Here is a 13,439-nt window from a genome sequence, read left to right as displayed (position 1 = left end):
CTGGAGAGATGAGAGAATATCCACTGACGGGTTTCGTTCACACGATGACAAGGTACAGGATCATCAGTGGAAGGGAGGTGAGCTGGAGTGGGAAAAATTAGATCTCTTGGAAAGGTAGAGGTGTGATATAATTATGGGAAGTGGAAAAGTCTCTGGAGTAGAGACCCATGAAGGAGATACCAGGCAGCGTGCATCACCACTTTTTAAGGTCAGAGCTCATCTGCTTACAAAGGCAACTCTTTGCCTTTCAGAGTGATTTCTATACAAATACACTCGGGTGCAATGATATAGGCACAAATAAAGCAAATAGGTGTATAACAGATACTGTAGTTCTTTTTGTGTGAGTGCAATGAGGGGAGAAAAGGGCAAGGGATTTTGAGAGCTCAAACTACCGCACAATTGCACTCATCTCACACGCTAGTAAAGTAATGCTTAACATTCTCCAAGCCAGGTTTCAGCAGTATGTGAACCATGAACTTCCAGATGTTCAAGCTGGTTTTAGTACAAGAAGAGGAACCAGAGATCAAATTGCTAACATCTGCTGGATCATCGAAAAAGAAAAGAGAGTTCTAGAAAAACATCTATTTCTGCCTTATTGACTATGCCAAAGCCTTTGACTGTGTGGATCACAATAAGCTGTGGAAAATTCTTCAAGACATGGGAATCCCAGACCGCCTGACCTGCCTCTTGAGAAATCTGTATGCTAATCAGGAAGCAACAGTTAGAACTGGACATGGAACAACAGACTGGTTCCAAATAGGAAAAGGAGTGCGTCAAGGCTGTATATTGTCACCCTACTTATTTAACTTATATGCAGAGTACATCATGAGAAATGCTGGGCTGGAGGAAGCACAAGCTGGAATCAAGATTGCTGGGAGAAATATCAATAACCTCAGATATGCAGATGACACCACCCTTATGGCAGAAAGTGAAGAACTAAAGAGCCTCTTGATGAAAGTGAAAGAGGAGAGTGAAAAAGTTAGCTTAAAATTCAACATTCAGAAAACTAAGTTCATGGCATCTGGTCCCATCACTTATGGGAAATAGATGGGGACACAGTGGAAACAGTGGTTGACTTTATTTTTTGGGGCTCCAAAATCACTGCAGATGGTGACTGCAGCCATGAAATTAAAAGACACTTACTCCTTGGAAGGAAAGTTATGACCAACCTAGACAACACATTAAAAAGCAGACATTACTTTGCTAACAAAGGTCCATCTAGTCAAGGCTATGTTTTTTCCAGTGGTCATGTATGGATGTGAGAGTTGGACTATAAAGAAAGCTGAGCACTGAAGAATTGATGCTTTTGAACTGTGGTGTTGGAGAAGACTCTTGAGAGTTCCTTGGACTGCATGGAGATCCAACCAGTCCATCCTAAAGGAGATCAGTCCTGGGTGTTCATTGGAAGGACTGATGTTGAAGCTGAAACTCCAATACATTGGCCACCTGATGTGAAGAGCTGATCATCGGAAAAGACCTTGATTCTGGGAAAGATTGAGGGCAGGAGAAGAAGAGGACAACAGAGGATGAGATGGCTGGATAGCATCACCAACTCAATGGACATGAGTTTGGGTAAACTCCGGGAGTTGGTGATGGACAGGGAGGCCTGGCGTGCTGCGGTTCATGGGGACATAAAGAGTCGGACACGAAAGAGCGACTGAACTGAACTGAAAAGGAATAATATAAAAAGAGCTAGGGAGTCTCAGCTGGATACGAAGACAAGAGGAAAGGGTAGGGTACCCTACACACCTAGTAGAATGGCTAAACAATAACAACAAATGGCCATTCCAAATCTTGGGGAAGATATGGGGAAATTGGGACTCCTGTACACTGGTAATGGGAATGTAACAATGCAACATAGCACCACTTTGTTGTAAAACAGTTTGTCAGTTTCTTGAAAGGTTAAACATATGTCTATGGTGTGATCCAGTCATTCATGTTCTAGGACTTATATGTGATTGTTCATTGCAACTTTACTTGCAATTTATCAAATTATGCATTTCAACTGAAAAAAAAGTGGAAGTCGCTTAGTCATGTCCAGCTCTTTGTGACCCCATGGACTGTAGCCTGCCAGGCTCCTCTGTCAATGGAATTCTCCAGGCAGAACACTGGAGTGGGTAGCCATTCCCTTCTCCAGGGGATCTTTCCAACCCAGGGATCAACCCCAGGTCTCTCGCATTGTTGGTGGATTCTTTACTGTCTGAGCCACCAGGGAAGCATGATTTATTGTATGTTGATTATACCCCATTAAAATAAATATTTATATGGAACTTTTAAAAATAAGTTTAAAACAGAAGGTGTTGATACACAGCGAGAGAGTGATGAGGGCAATAGTGAAGACATTTCACTATGGTTTAAAAATTGATTTCATGAGTGTGTTTGAGCAGATGAACTTGAGGATATGATTGGAGAAGGATGTGCATTTTTATTCTTTATTTTTGAAGTAGGGCCAGTTCTGATGATGATCAGGTATGGCATAGGAGTGAAAGATTAAATTGGAATGAGAGGAGACTGTCTTTAGGGATGAGGAGGTCTAAAAACTGGGAAGCCTCCAGGTTGTATGTGCACATTAAAGGCATCAGAAATGATGACTGAGTTGAAAGAGAGAGTAAGTGTGAGCCAGGAGCTGACACCTTCAGGGAACTGAAGAGTCACTGGGAGGGTGGAGCATGGAAGTAACAAAGAGGACTCAGGAACAGTGAAGTCAGAAGACACAGATTTGAGAGGAGGGTACTACAAGCTGGCGTTAGGAGGCATAACGGTGTAAAAATGACAGTGGGGCTCAAGAAGGTCAGAGACCCAGGTCCATTGTTTGAATAAATAGTTAAAGAAGATAATGAAGAAATCGTTGCTTTCAGAGGTGTGGCCAACATTTGGGAGCAGATGAGCCATTTGGGAGAGAGCTGAACAAAGGAGAGGAGGCTGTTGTTCAGTGGAGAAGTCATGTCCGCAAGGACTTTGCGACCCCATGGACTGCAGAACCCCAGGCCTCCCTGTCCCTCACCATCTCCTGGAATTTGCCCGAGTTCATGTCCATTGAATTGGTAATGGCATCCAGTCATCTCATCCTCTGCCCCCCTCTTCTCCTTTTGCCTTCAATCTTTCCCAGCATTAAGGTGAGTCTGATAAATCATCAAAAGTTAAATCTTCTGGCAATCACTCATCCAAACAGAGGTGTGAAGGGGGCACAATGATTATTTTCTCTTGCTTTATTTTAAACAGTTTAACCATCTGTGACTGAATTTCTGAGCATTATAATTGTTGACTTGGCCTGTTTTAAAATTTTATACAAGTGGAATAATACTGAGTGCATTCCATCGTGACTTCCTTATTTCACTCAGCTTTGTCTTTTAGAGACACATTCATGTTGATGCACAGAACTGAAGTTCATTCATTTTTGCTGCTGTTTACTTTCTGTCCTGTGAACATGCCCTATTTTGTTCATCCATTTCTACTCTTGATGGACATTGGTGTTGCTTTCACTGTTTTGCGAGGAGAAACATCGTTGCTATAAACATTTCTGGTGCATGTTTCATAATGCAAATGCACAAGAATCTCTCTAGATAATCTGTCCACTAAGAGACCTGCTGGATCGTTCATATCTACATGCTCCACTTTTTATTTTGATGCTCAGTTGTTGTTAATCAGTCGGTCCAATTTGTACACTGCCATTCTACACCATCTTTATGAACATTTGTCTGATTTTTAACTTTTGCGCTTTTGGCTGGTATAAAGGTATATCTGGGGATTTTTGCTTCCACTTCCCTAATTGTCAGTGAGGTTTTCACATATTCATTGGCCAACCAGTTCTCCTATATGCCTTCTCACTCACAGTGAGAACTCGGATGAGTTGCTTCACTTCTTGGATCTTCTTATCTTCAGCAGGTAAGGAAGGATAACATTACACATTTCACAAGATGCTGCCCTTGAGAGAGAAGGACCTGCCACTGTCAAAATGACATTTTCTTAGCTTACTTTTGGAAACCATCTTAACCCGTGTTTCTTTTGGGGCAGGTCACCAGGGTGAAGGTAGAAGTATTCAGAAAGGCAGATTGGGAGAAAGGAGAGGATTGTATCAACTGGTTACAATAAATAAGTAAATGACCTAAAGTTCTAGTTAAGGTAGCTATTACAGCTTTAAAAAACAAACCTTGGAGGAGCAAGGAATATATTAGGAATTTGAGCTTAACAGAGACACACTGCTAAATATAAAATAAATAAACCACAAGGACATAATGTATAAGACAGGGAGCTATGTTCAGATCTGTAATAACCTAGAATGAAGAAGAATCTGAAAAAAAAGAATGTGTGCACGTATGTATATGTGTATATATATATACACATATACATACACACGGGATTTCCCAGGTCAGGCTAGTGGCAAAGAATCTGCCTGCTAACGCATGAGATATAAGAGATGCAGGTTTGATCCCTGGGTTGGGGAGATCCTTTGGAGAAGGGCATGGCAACCCACTCTAGTATTCTTGCTTGGAGAATCTCATAGACAGAGGAGCCTGGAGGGCTCCAGTCCATAGGGTTGCAAAGAGCTGGACACGACTGAAGTGACTTAGCACACAGCAGATCTGTATACACACACAGATATGTAAGATGTTACAGAAAAACCCTAATGAACCTTTTCGGCCGACATACATGCTCTGCATGCTCAGTTGTGTCCGACTCTCTGCAACCCCATGGACTGTAGCCCTCCAGGCTTCTCTGTCCATGGGATTTCCCAGGCAAGAATACTGGAGTGGGTTTGCTGTTTCCTCCCCCAGGGGATTTTCCTGACCCAGGGATCAAATCTACATCTCCTGCATCTCCTGCACTGCAGGGGTAATACATACGTGTGTGTGTGTGTGTGTGTGTGTGTATCTGAATCACTTTGCTGTATATCTGAAATGCTGTAGATATACTTCAATTAAAAAAAAAAACTCATATTGCAGTGACTTAACAAAATAAAGATTATTTCTTATTCCTTCCTGTATTCCCATTTGGTGGTGGTGGTGCAGTCACTGAACTGTGTCTGATTCTTGAGACCCCATGGACTCCTTTGCCAGGCTCCTCTGTCCACAGGGTTTCCCAGGCAAGAATACTGGAGTGGGTTGCCATTTCCTTCTCCAGGGGATCGTCATGACCCAGGGATCAAACCTTCGTCTCCTACATGCAGGTTCTTTACCACTGAGCCACCAGGGAAGCCCTGTATTCCAAGTTAAGAGGCAGCTTTTTGCCACCAGCTGATTCAGGAAACCAGGCTCCTTCCACGTGGCTCTGAGATGCTGTGGGGAGTCCCGTGCCTCCTGCTGGAAGAAGAGGAACTAGGACATCAAGAGATTCTAATACCTACTTACTTCTTTTGAGCAGATGCCTTGCAGTGGAAACTCTCTTCCAATCACAATCTTTCAGCTGGACCCAGTCACCTGGCCACCTCTGAGTAAGGAGGGCCTCAGAATGTAGTCTTCTTACTTTGAACAATTCCCTTCAGTTTTGGTGATAGATGACATATTGACTTGCAAAGGAGAGCAATAACCACGTCCTGTGTTATTCAACATGAATGTTTCTTGACTTTTGGGGGACTGAATTATAAACAGAACTTGCTATAGGATAGATACAGGTCTCTGTGGAGATTGGGGCAAATTATTGAAAATGGAGATAGTTGGCAGAAATCTTGAGGGAGGAGGGTGTTGCCTCTGTGTCTGGTAGTTTGAATGTGCAGGGCTGTGTGCTGGGAGGGGGTGCTTTGCACTAACAGGAGTGCTAATATGATGTATTAAATGTCAGATCGGCATCGCCGGGTGTGCGTATCTCTCCCGCGGTACTGACTGTTTATGCTTATTCAGCCCTTTGAATAATTTAACACATTTCATACTCTAAATTACTCTCAGCAATTTGATGGGGCTTCTGGCAGTTTACTTGAAACACTCAGTGTTAGGTCAACATAGGGTCCCAGCTTCTGCTAAATAGAAGTACTATGCCTACTTAGGGAAACATAATTAGTTTTCTCCACGGATCTCCTGGAAGGTGGGGTGGGGTGGAAGGGTGGGTAGGGGTGGGGGAGCCAGGGTGTAGATACAGCCTGTGTTCGTTTGATTGTCAATCCAGAAAATGCCAGGGATCCAAGGGTTAACAATTTAATGGGGCAGGAAGCTGGCCTTCAGGAGAAGGAAAAGTTGAAGGGCATGGAGAACAGTTGAAGTGTGCTGTGCAAATGGGTGTGTATGATAAATGACCCTCATTTAGTCAATACTGATGGTGGCTGAGTCCTCCTTTCAGTTTAATCCTGATGTAGAAAGGGCCTGTCCCAGGGAAGACTGGCCACAGTGGCATGGTGTTGGTGCTGCAATGCAGGGTAATTTGTGCAAGGGAAATAGGGAACCACGATCGAAAGGGGACCCTCTTGTTTCCATTTGCTGTCCTCAGCTTACTTGTATGTGAGCTGCAACGATGATGCAAAGTACTTGCTATTCTTGATTTTTTCCCCATCTCTCTCTGAAATCACAAATTCCATGATGATAAAAAATTAGACTGTACTCTGAGTTGGAGGTATGCTGTTTCTTTAATGTTCTATGAAGGTGGTTTTATGAAGTGTCTTTGTCTTCCCCCTTGTCTCTCTCTCTCTTTTCCTTGGCATCCTGGGTAGAAAGGGCACAGACTTTTATGAGAGGTGAGCACTTTCAATTAAGACTTAAAACCTTGAAAGAAAAGAGAAAAAAAATCTTACCTTCGAAGAGGCATCAGGTGGAGTGAAATCCTGAGTATTCTAATGACCTCAGCCAGCCACAGTGGCGACAAAATGATGATACAAGAGACCCTGGGCTGAGCTCTTTGTTAATCGACGGCAGGACTCTGATTGACTGCACCGTCTGGGTTTGAACTCCCCCACCACTCTCTGGAAATGCTGAAAAATCTTCTTGGGGATTTATACATCCCGAGAGAGTCCAGAATGAAGTGTTTGCTTATCATCCATTTTTACGCCCTTTGAAATAGTCTGAGCCTGCATTGTAACCTTAGGTCAAAACTATTTGGGGTGGTGGAAACTCATGATAAACACATGCTTTTGAAGGTTAGAATGCCATCAGTTTAAGAACATCAGATTAACCTTCTTATTTAAAAATTAAAAAAAAAAAAAACCCTCCAAAGTGTTAAGAGCACCAAATGCCTGTGTACATGGATCTGTATGTATCTGCACATGTGTGTATGCGTTTATCAAGCTAAACTCAAAACCAGAAATGTTTGCTCACGCAAATGTATAGAACTGTTTTATTTAAGAAATTAGTGGTGTTTTGAATAGTTAACAGACAAAAAAAGTGTGCATTTATCATCATTTACTACAAAGGGAAGAAATATTTTATCCTCTATCTGAAAGTTCATGTTTTATTTCTAGTAAGGAAAGGAAGTGTGATATTTTCTTAGAAATAAAGTCACTGAAGTGCATGATTTCCATGAAGTAAGCTCTTGAATAGATGTCACTACATACAGTTATTGAATGCTGTCAAAATATAAGAGCACTTTCTTTACTAGACATGATTATCTTTAACAACAGTTTTATGACTTTGAACAATGTATACTCACAATTTCCCCCTTTTGAGCAAAGAAGTCCATTGGATGTATAAAATTTATTTATTCCATTATTTTTATTTAGAATGACAGCCACAATTTTTCTCAATGAGTGCATCACACTCATTAGAAAAATTATATCTATATTAGTACATTCATTTTGGGCGTTTTTCTTCCGAAGTAGAAGAAACTTGCCTTACTTGAGCTGTCATCTGAACAAGCACTTTTAAATTCCTCCCTCTAGATTTCCATAAAACCTTTGTTTAGTGATCACACCAAAGTTAATTTTACTAAATGCCTATACTACAAGGACCCTTACCTTCAGCCCAGAGCTGGAAAAATTTAGCTATGTTTGAGCTGAGATGTTCCCCATTGGTTACCAGTAACAGTGGCTGTGTAATCAGCAGGGGATTGACAAGTTTGCATTGTGTATGGAGAAGGCAATGGCACCCCACTCCTTTACTCTTGCCTGGAAAATCCCATGGACGGAGGAGCCTGATGGGCTGCAGTCCATGGGGTCGCTAAGAGTCGGACACAACTGAGCGACTTCACTTTCACGCATTGGAGAAGGAAATGGTAACCCACCTCAGTGTTCTTGCCTGGAGAATCCCAGGGATGGGGGAGCCTGGTGGGCTGCCGTCTATGGGGTCGCACAGAGTTGGACACGACTGAAGCGACTTAGCAGCAGCATGGTGTACAAAGGGCTCTGTCTCCAGTCTGTGAGACAGGAGCATTTGCAAGGTTTATTTTGCAGAGAAACTAAGCATCTGGACCTCAAATACCCAGAGGGCAGACACGTGACGTTCAAAAGTAGTATTTTCTAATATCCATATCCCACCCGAATGTGGGTTCGGTCTATAGCAGTTGGGTAGCAGATATTAGAGTTCTTAACTTTTAGCTCATTGCCTTAGAGATGACTTTTAAGTAAGGGTCACAGTGTCCATTCACTCAGGTGTGCCGTTGTTACACCTTTTGCCCGTAAACAGTATATTTTCCACGTGAAAAGAAAGGGCAAATACAATTTGCTGTCCATTTTGCCTCCGTGGAAAGATGCTGCCCACAATCTCTATTATTTTTCCTGCAGTTTGTTGCTGACTGTTGCTAGGTGATGCAGTTTCCATTAAGCATCAGGGATCGAATGGGAGGGTTCGGAGACTAGGTTTCATTATATAATTAGCCCTTGATGTGCAGCAGAATCTCAACGTCTCTGTGTTCAGGTGAGAGAAAAATGTTTCTGGCCGACCCCTAGGAATAGTTAGAGTAGGGACATGCAGTGATGGCATAAAATTAAAAAGCAGCCCATTCCTAACAATTCAATTTCTGGTAAATTAATGCTAATATCACCTTGAGTTATTTTCTTGAGGATTTGCAGCCAGAATAAGATACAGAGATGTCAGAATGCCTGTAGAAATGGGGAAGCTTTTTGGTACCCTCATTCAACAAATACATTGTTTTTCTGAAAGTGGGGGTTTCCCAGATGATAAACAGAAAATACAAAAATAAGCTCTATGCATACAAGTGTGTGTGTGTGTGTGTGTGTTAGTTGCTCAGTGGTGTCTGACTCTTTGTGACCCAAGGGACTATAGCCTGCCAGACTCCTCTGTCCATGCGATTCTCCATGCAGGAATACTGGAGTGGGTTGCCATTCCCTTCTCCTGGGGATCTTCGCATACATGCATGCATATATCCATAACCAACATGGTGGTACAAAGAAAGAAGAAAAGGGCAGGGTAACCTTATAAAGTTTCTAGAATGCAAGAGGACAAAACATGAGCAATCACTTTCTTTGGCCTTCTAGTTAGGAAGGATCAGGGACAGCAGCCCTGGATCTGACCAGCTTAGTCACCTCCACAAGCCCTTCCTGCCTCCGGCTTCAGCTTTCTCGGGATAGAACAGAGGGCTTAGTCCCTTGACTGCTTTCTCTTGCTTGAGAATTCTTGTAAGGCAGTGTCATTTAGGTTTTTAAAAATTTCTTTTAAAAACTGAAATGCAGTGTATTTACAATGTTGTGTTAGTGTCAGGCGTGCAGCAAAGTGATTCAGTTGTGCGTAGACATGGACGTGCTTGTGCTTGGTCGCTCAGTTGTGTCCAACTCTTTGCAACCCCATGGACTGTAGCCCGTCAGGCTCCTCTGTCCATGGGATTCTCCAGGACAAGAATCCTGGAGTGGGTTGCCATTTCCTCCTCCAGGATATGTATATGTGTGTGTGTGTGTATACATATATATATTCTTTTTCAGATTATTTCTCCTTATAACTTATCATAAAATATTGAGTATAGTTCTCTGTTCTATACAGTAGGTCCTTGTCATCTAGTTTATATATAGTATTGTCCTCAAACTCCTAGTTTATCCCTTTTCCCACTTTGGTAGCCATAAGTTTATTTCTTTGTCTTCCCTGGTAGCTCAGACGGCAAAGCGTCTGCCTGTGCAATGCTAGAGACATGGGTTCGATAGCTGGGTTGGGAAGATCCCCTGAAGAAGGAAATGGCCACCCACTCCAGTACTCTTGCCTGGAGAATCCCATGGATGGAGGGGCCTGGTAGGCTGCAGTCCACGGGGATGCAGAGTCAGACGCGCCTGAGCGACTTCCTCTCTCACTCTGTGAGTCTGTTTCTGTTATAAATAAGTCCATTTCTATTCTGTTTCCGAATATCCTATGATATTTGCTTTTCTCTGTCTGGCTTACTTCACTTAGTACGATGATTTCTAGATCTGTCCATGTTACATTTGCCACATGATTAAAAAAAAAAAAACTCCATCCTCTACAAATGGTAGGTTTGACTGTGATTCTTGTTGCTCATTCCTGTCCATGTGTAATTATCATCTTCAATGACTACAAAGCTTGTGATGAGGAGTGAGGAGCGTGTGGGAAGATAGGGCTTGTGAGTGTTAGTAGGAGGAGAGAAGACAAAAAGAATTAAGCAAAAATGACTTTCACCTTCCAACTTCCCTTCTCCTATTTGCCAGTAAATCCCAGAAATGGTGGAAAAGGAAAGGATAAACCTAAGGCCACTCAAAGGATGAAGGACAGTCAAGGGAAAGGATTACACAGAGAACATGTGACGGCGCCTGGCAGGTAATACAGACGGGTCAAGCTGCTGGGTGAGGCGGCAGACAAAACAGGGGCATGAAGTATGTTAGAAAAACAATACCCATATTAACACATATATATGGGAGCTAGAAAAAGAGTACCGATGGACCTATTTACAGGGAAGAAATGGAGACACGCATGGAAAATGGACTTCTGGACACACTGGGGGAAGGAGAGGGTGGGACGATTTAAGACGCTTTGACATATATACACTCTCACGTGTACAACAGATAGCGAGTGGGAAGCTGCTGTATAACACAGGGAGTCCAGTCTAGCCCTCTACGACCACTTAAAGGGGTGGGCTAGGGAGGAGGAGGGAGGCTCAAAAGGGAGGGGATATATATACACATATATGTAATTATGACTTATTTGCATTGTTGTATGGCAGAAACAATACAACCTTGTAAAGCAAATATCCTCCAATTAAAAACAGCTACAACATAAGACTAATGGAGGAAGAACTTGTTCCCTCTAGGAGACATGGACCCAAAAGAATTTGGATTTTCATGTGAAATGTCATTTTTAAATGGTGGCTACTCATTAAAATAAGTTACAATATGTCACATAAATTTGCACAGGTCTCAAAAGACAGTTTCACATCCTAGCGCATCTATTTTCTTCTTCAAGCCTTCCACAAAACAAACTGGTTGAGAGTCTTCAAAAAGACTTTAAACTTATTATATTCCTCAAATATTTTGCATTAGGACACATGGAAATCCTTATGCGGGCCATTTCTGATTTTATATTTTGAGGATGATATTAATTTTTCCCTTTAAAGTGCCCCAGGGAAAAATATTTTTTGTAAGATGGATATTCTTTACTTTTTCCTCTCAAGAGCAAATTAAGCAGAAAATATTAATTTTTCCAAATTCAATTTTAAAACATACTGAAATAAATGATTCTTAAGGCTTGACAGAATCCACCATTTTGAATAATTCCAAAGTTAACAAATATATTAACAGGAATAGGAAATATTCAACTTAAAAAAAAATTGACAGTGATCGAAAGTGTTTCTCTCTCACTGTGGGCAAATCACATTATTTTTCTTTCTAATAGCTTTTCACAAGCTATAGTGTTCTTTCCCTGCAGTTGAAACTACCATCTTGACTGACAGCAAATACTTCCTCTCACAGATGCCTTTAAAAGTATCAAGAAAGGGACTTCCCTGTTGGTCCAGTGGTTAAGACTCTGAGCTGCCAATACAGTGGGGCTTCGGTTCAAACCCCAGTCAGGGAACTAAGATCCCACGTGTTAGAAGTTGTGGCCAAAAAAAATGAAAATAAAAGGGGCACATTTAAAAACATCAAAAGAGCATTTTCCAAGTCCTCTTCCTCAAAGAGACTAAAATCTGTTCACTGATCTCTGCACTAAGTAGAAGAACCTTCCAGAACCTGACCCTGTGTGGTACTGGGAAGTTCTCAATGCCTTTCAGAGCCTGTAAGGCAGCCGGGGATTTCCACAGCATCCTGCAGACCTTTGGGCAAGTCGACCAGCTGTGACCCAGGCAAGCGAAGGGCCTCTCTTGCCTTCTGTGGACCTTCTATATGCCTCTCCCAACCTGGGGCCACACTATGGGTTATTGTGTGTATTTTAGCCTGATTACTGCCACCGTGCAGACTAAAACCGAGGTGAGCAAGAGACTCCGTTGGATTTCTGCCGAATCTGGCAGCCCCTCATGATCCCCACTGTGTCTGCTGCTTTTAACATCCTAGGTCTTTGCAGGACTATTGGAATTGTCTTCCTTCTAGTCTTTAAACACACCTTCTCTCTGGTCCTCCCATCTACCGCACTGACAGATGTGGTGATTTGATTGTCACTCCTGTTTTACACACACACACACACACACACACACACACACACACACCACACTTTGGCTCCTTGTTTACCCACACAATCCTTTACTGGCCAGCCTCATTTTCTGTCTCTCTCTACAATCTGCCCACCACCCCCCAAACCCCATCCACCCCACACTTTGCACCTTTGGGTGACTTCCCAGCCCATCTCCCCTGCTCTGCTTCCCAGACCTCAGAGCCTGGGTTATACAAACAAATTAACAAATGGAACATGAATTCTACAACCCCTTCCAGAGCCGTGCTTTCCAGACTTGTCTCTGTTCACATCCCACAGCGCACGGCATTTTGCTTGGCATCTGAAGGCCATCTACCTGTGTGCTTGCAACCCAGGCTCTCAGACTGCCTTGGCTGACCTGGGGGTCATCTTGCCACCAAGCTCTCATGTCATCTCCATGTCCTCTCACTTCCACCTCACCTTGGAGTCAGAGACTTCGTGAGTTCTCTCCCCAGTGGTGTTACTATTGTTAGGAAAAACAGGGGGCACGGCACTGACATCTCCTGTGACAGGTTTGATATCTGCGGTAGAATTATAGGCATGGTGGTGCAGGCTTCTCAGCATTTCTGAAATGGTATCTGTCTCTGGGAGCCAGGGCTGAGATTGTCAGTGACCCCTTGCCCTGAAGACCCTGCACAATCTCAGAAGACTGCTGGAGGGGACGCTGGGGCGGGCCAGTTGCTATTACAACAGAAAGAGGCTGAGTGGGCAGCCGTGTGTTAGGGGAGAACAATCGGCCTCCATACTGGATATTTCTTTTACTTTAACCTTCGTCTTCTATTGCTTTTGCTAGACATTAACAATGTTGTCTACAGCTTAAAGTACACAGGATAGCCCATTCCCAAGACTCTGACCTTTGAAGGCATAACATTTTTCTATCCAAACAGAGACAAAAAGTCATACAACAGAAACTAACATTCGTCTTCTTGGAAATTTATTGGAACA

Source organism: Bos javanicus, chromosome 21, assembly GCF_032452875.1.
Source record: "Bos javanicus breed banteng chromosome 21, ARS-OSU_banteng_1.0, whole genome shotgun sequence".
Lineage (NCBI taxonomy): Eukaryota > Metazoa > Chordata > Mammalia > Artiodactyla > Bovidae > Bos > Bos javanicus.
The sequence above is the reverse complement of the archived record's forward strand: the minus strand, read 5'-3'. Positions refer to the sequence as shown.